The sequence below is a fragment of the Dermochelys coriacea genome, chromosome 22 (genome assembly GCF_009764565.3).
Source record: "Dermochelys coriacea isolate rDerCor1 chromosome 22, rDerCor1.pri.v4, whole genome shotgun sequence".
NCBI lineage: Eukaryota > Metazoa > Chordata > Testudines > Dermochelyidae > Dermochelys > Dermochelys coriacea.
Window position 1 is genome coordinate 14,336,918 of NC_050089.1, and position 5,918 is coordinate 14,342,835.

General features: G+C 50.6%; 1 long non-coding RNA gene across 1 annotated transcript; it reads left to right on the forward strand.

Annotated features, from left to right (window-relative positions):
* The first annotated feature begins 376 nt into the window (after positions 1–376).
* On the forward strand, positions 377–1,909 carry LOC119846816. Its single transcript, XR_005290009.2, has 3 exons — positions 377–595; positions 676–775; positions 1,583–1,909. It is a non-coding gene; the product is annotated as an uncharacterized LOC119846816 (long non-coding RNA).
* Positions 1,910–5,918: the final 4,009 nt, after the last annotated feature.

Sequence of the window (5,918 nt, forward strand, 5' to 3'; positions counted from 1 at the left end):
GAGTTCAATCCTTGAGGGGGCTATTTAGGGATCTGGGGAAAAAATTGGGGATTGGTCCTACTTTGAGCAGGGGGTTGGACTAGATGACCTCCTAATGTCCCTTCCAACCCTGATATTCTGTGGTCTCTGCAACCACATCCAGAATCTTACGACACAATGCCTTTATTGCTTAGAAGTTAAGCATATGCTTGAGTGTTTTGCTGGATCTGGGCCTGTGTTTTTTCAGTTCCCTAAATTCATTAATTCAGGTCAACCGCATTTCTACAGATTGGGTTTGGTTTCACAACTATGGGGATGCAATATAATGGTCTGAATAATGTAGGTCCCTAGTGTGCCAAATCCTCCTCTTTTTATTTTTCAGAGTCATCCCATTGACTTCAAGGGGATTATTCACACGGAGGAGGCTAGCAGGGTTTGGCACTATATTTTCAATTTTTAGTAGACTTAAAATCTTTTTGCAATGAACTCCCATAGAGAAAAGTCCTGTCTTGAAACCAAGAGCAAAGAAAAATGGTACCAGAATTTCCATTATGCAAATCCAAGCAAGAATATCACTGAAACAGGAACTGCATCTCTGGAGTTTAGCTTTGGCAAGGTATTGTTTTAAACAAATGCATTGCAGAGAAAATGTCAGTGCACACAGGGGCTCAGAAATATCTTTTTATTCTTCACCAGACATCATATTGCATGTCGCTGAGATGTTGATTCAGTATTCCAGCTCAGCTGCCACATTGACCCTCCAGAAAAAGGCATCAGGAATCTCCATGAAAATAAGGTGACTTGTTGTTTTATGGCCGGGGAGCAGGTTTTCATCAACTCAGAGAAACTCCAACAGCAGAAATGCTGGGAGAGTGCTGGTGTAAGAGAGAGAAAGCCGCTCAGCAGTCTCACAACCGTGCACATCTGGTGACCAAAGGACCCAAAGAGGCTCCTAAAAGGTGGATAAGGCACCCTCGCCATGGAGATAAGGGGCACGAACAAAGCTGATTCACTGCAAGCAATTACTGCTGCAGTCTCTGTTCATCTCTCAAGGAAGACCCAAGCACTAGCACATCTAAGGAGTGGACCTAGTTAGGTCTTGATCCTGGATGAGCACAGCATGGACAGATATTTTCACCCACCACATTAGCTCATTGCAGGACTGAGGCCAAAGTCTTGAATGATAAGTGTACCCACCAATCAGGAGTAGCCTTCAGGCTGCTGCCAGAGCGGCCCTCAGCAACACCAAGGTGGGGATCCCATGAATATTTAAACCTATGTTCTTTGTAAAGAGCTTTATTGCAGCCGTGCTGTGGACGGGCAGCCGAGATCCCCCTGCATCAACAAATTAACTCAGGTGCACAGAGAGCACTTTAAGGTCCTCCAGCAAAAGGCCCAATAGAAGTGCAGAGTATAATTATAATGAAAATGTCCCTTCACACCATTCCTTAGATTTGAGATTTGACCTCAAGTATTAGCATATTTCCAGAGGCCAGCATCAGAGGCTAGCTCGGCCCCTGGGGCAGGAAGGGTTTGCCATGTAGGATGGGGAATAAGTAGTGACACGTTATTAAGTTGGACTGATGCTCTATATCCTTCCTAGGAAACAACTGGATGCTACTCAGACACCAGGACCCAGTTCTCAACTCCATCCTGGATGGATGGGACATCGCGGAGAGAAAGGGAACATAGGCAGGGTGTCCCTATGCTCCAGGGACACCCTATGCTCCAGCAATCCCCAGCTGCTAGAATGGTCCCGCAGGGCCATGGGGAGGCAGAACTTGTATCACCCCCAAAATCCAGGAGGCATAAAGGTGTGTCGTCGTTCTTTAAAAGTGCTTTGACGTGCTGAAATGGAAGGTCTTAAAGAAGCGCCCACACTAGTGAAGCCCCAACACAGTGGCCTAGCTAGGAGTGTAAACGTGGATGGGCCCCAACTTTCGGGTGGCCGGGCAATGCCAGACTGGGCTCAGCTTTGCCAAGCCCTCTTCCCAGCCCAGGGGCCCCCAGACGCAGGGCTGCACCTGCCGAGGGGGCACGCGCATGCCTCACCTCGGGCAATCGCCGCCAGCAGCTCCTTCTCCGCCGGGCGCAGCTCCCCTCTCCTGGGGGGCGCCCTGGCCCCTCCTCCACGCCCGCAGGGGCCGGAACGGCGCTGCACACGGTGGAACTCGCAGGGACCCGGCGCCGCCCCCCCGCAGCCCCCCTCAGAGCAGCTGCCGGTAGGGGCCCAACCATTCCCCCTTCAGCCGCGGGGGGGGGGGATACGCAGCGGCCACCCCCTCACCGTGCACAGGGTGGGTTTCCCAGCGCAAACGGCCCATGCTGCCTTCTGCGTGGGGGAGGGCCCAGGCCCCGCGCTCCGCGTGTGGGGGTGGGTCCCGTCGCCTCCGTTCCAATCCTTCCGCCCCACCCCCGTGTTGGCAACCTGATGGTACGGCCGGCCGGAGAGCCAGCACAGCCAGGGCCGTAATGGGTGTCTGCAGCGCTGTCCTGCACCACTGCTTTGTGTGTGGCGGCTGCTTACCCCTGCTCAGGTTTGGGTGCGACAGGATGCGAAGCGGGTGGGCCACGGCCTACCCAGGTCCCAGCGCCACCTCAATGAGTGTGCACTCCTGGATCCCCATTTTACAGAGGTGGAAAACCGAGGCACAGCACCGTTACAATCCTACTCGGCTTCCTGGCCTGCTCCTGCCCCACGACAGGAAAGTGCTACCTCTTACACAGGGCTATGGCAGAGTCATAACCATCTGATTAACGCTGGATCTCGTGGAACATCATAACCAGGGGCCTCCCACGCTTTATTTCAACTCATTGTCCCCACCTATCTAAGGTGCTTATACACAACACCTCTGTGAGGTAGGGAAGAGCTACAGTCCCCATCTATCAAATGGGAATTGAGGCTCAGAGATACTAAGTGACTTGGCCAAGGTCACCCAGGGAGAGTGTGGCAGAGCAAGGAATTGAAACCAGGTCTCTGGCTAGCACCCTAACCCCAGGACCATCCTTCCACCATGCTGGTGGCTTGGAGTTCTGAATGGCAGTAGACACCTTTTGTTCTTGATCGGCAAATCTTCCTGAGCTGGGATTGGAGCCATAGCCCAGGGCCTGCAAATGATGATGAGTGGAAAAACTCCCACCCAGTCATCACGAGAAGCATCCTATCTGTGAAAAGAAGGCTGCACTTTGTGTGTTCGCCTAGGGATTTGTGATTTTACAGTTGTATTCCTGTGAAGATTTTCTACCTCTGTGCATAAAGCTAAGACACTTTTTGCTCTCCCAAAGACTGCTGACATTTATCTCCCAGCTGCCCAATATTTTGGGGGTAGTTTTTTGTTTAAGTAAAATCTCTTCCTTTCATCACAGAATAATTTTGGATCTTCTGGTACGTTCATCTCACTCCACAATGCAGCATCAAATTCCCTCCTTGCCTCAAACAGGCACTTATTCATTTTATTTTGGTATCGCCTGGGTACTTGGGTGGCCTGGCCTTTGTTCAGAGAGCCATCAAAGTGCAAATTGCCTGCAGTTCAAACATCTCTCTTTAATCTGAAGGATGAGTGGGGTTGAAGTGCTCTCACTTACCCAGCCACAACTGCAGCACTGTGAAGTGTGTGAGGTGGTGGAGAAGGAGGAAGGGGGAGTTACATCTGTAGCTGTATTAGCAAGGTGGAGAACAGCTACAGTGAAGTGGCAAGAGACAATGCTAACATCTTGGCTTCAGGTTCGAGATCAGACAGAGGTAGAACTCTCCGCTAGCCAGTTCTGGCCTTTAGTCTGGCAATGGAAGGCATTTAGTCTGACCTGCAGAACCCAGGCTGAAGAATTTCACCCCGGTAGCACTAACCCCACCTGACACCGCAGGAAACTGAGGCACAGTGAGGGAAAGCAACTTGTTCAAGGTCGCACAGTGAGTCAGCAGCAGAACCCAGGGCTCCTGACTCTCACCTGGGACCCTACCCACCGGGCCATGCTGCCTTCCCAGTTGGAGTGTGACAAATGGCTAACTGGTGAGAAGTGTCGTCGTAGCTGTGTCGGCCCCAGGGTACTAGAGAGACAAGGTGGGTGAGGTAATATCTTTTACTGGACCTTGTCTCTCTGAAGGATGAGGACTGTGTGGATGACAGACACTGATTCCTTTACCACGCAGAAAACTTCTCCTGGAGAACTGATGCAGCCGCCAGGGTGACGCCAGTAAGGGATAACCAGCAAGGTAACTGCGTTTGTGCAGGAGAGAGGTGGCGGTGGGGCGCAGGTGATCGGGGTAAGGGGAGAACAGGCATAGCTTCTACGTCACCAGTGGATTCAGATCAGCCCTTTGCTTCTCCATATGTCAGAACCCAGGCCAGCCGTGAGCCCTGGAGGGAGATAGAGGGGAGGATGCTGTTAGACAGAAGGCTGCAAGTCCCAGCAACCAGTCTGTGTCAATCATTAATTTCCACTCAGTCTCTGAAGTCAGGAGGAGATGAAGGTGTCCTGCCCTTTAGGCCTGATCCTGCAGGGGTTCAGAGACATTCTGGCGAAAAGTCTTTTAAGCTCCTCTGCTCCTGCCCTTTCCCTCTCAGGCTGCACAGCCTTCAGCCTTGGGCAACAAATCATAGGGCCAGGGCTGCCAGTCAGCAGCAGAACATCACAAAGGCTGCTTGGCTACGCAGTGCAGAGGGGGAGAAATAGGGAACTTTACTGACACGTGGCTACGTACTGGTCACCAGCTGAGACTCAGTGCTGCCTCCCGCTTCCTTACCACGCTGTCAACCCTTTGCTTGAATGTCCCCCTCTAGTGGTTGGTTCAAATACACGGTTAATAAGTCCTCTGCATCTGCTAATTGTGGAACTCAGCCCTTTAGCTCAAGTAGCAGAGGTTCATGTATTTAGTCTGAGAGCTCCCAATACCCGCTGATGAATCATAGCAGGTGCTTGTCCCACTAGCCCTTGTATCTCTTCTCCCGTATTCCATTTTATGGTGAAATATTCCACTGTTTACTTTTGTCCTGAGCCTGTCTCCTTCCTCCACTAGTGCCAGTGACTGTGGCCCAAACCCATCTATTACACATGAGCTTTAGTGCAACAGATAAACCAGGTTGTATGCAGTTTGCACATCTTGTCATGTTTTGTCCACCCCTGTATCATACCCAGCCCATTAACACCTAGAACTGGTAGATTGGAGCATGAAACCTTCTGTGGTGCAGGAAACAGTAATGCTGCCTGATTGGCAGTTAAAACGGAGTCTTTACTTCAACACCAGCTAGTTTATTTTATCAAGAATATTTGGAACGAGGGTGCCACCTAGACAGTGCAGTCTTCTGCAAGGGTTATATTTTAGCGCAGCATCTCACTAAAGCAAAGAGCTATAATCTGATTCATGCATGTGAGCTTAATTGTCAGGTAGGGACTTAAGGATGGATTCAATCAATGGACTCTGGGAAGGAGCGTTCCACAGCTCAGCACTCCCCTTAGCCAGGGAAGAGTGAGACAGCTCCAATGAGAATGCCGCTAATGGTCTCAATTTCACAGCTGGCCAGGTGAGTGTTGCACTGGGAAAGAATGTTTCTGGGGCGCAATTTTTCTGGAAGAACTTGTCCTTTTTCTATCTAGTTCATCTGCAGTGAGATTATGTTCTTATGAGGCGCTTGGAATAAAGCATGCAAGCAATTGCAGATGAGAGACTCTGTCTTTTTAACTAACTCTCAGCGAGCATTCTGATGCTTTTCTTTCCTATCTCAGGGCTGTTTCCTTGGCAGTTCACCATGGCCAGTTTCTGCATTCTGTTGGGTTTTTCCCACTTCATATAAAACTAAATCACCACAGGGCCTCAGCAGGCACAGGCAAATTGTTGGATCAACAAAGAGTGACTCCCAGTGGAGAACCACTCGGAACAGATCCTACTGGCCGAGTTATTCTGGACTCTGTTTTTACCTAATAGAGCTGGTCGGCAGGGC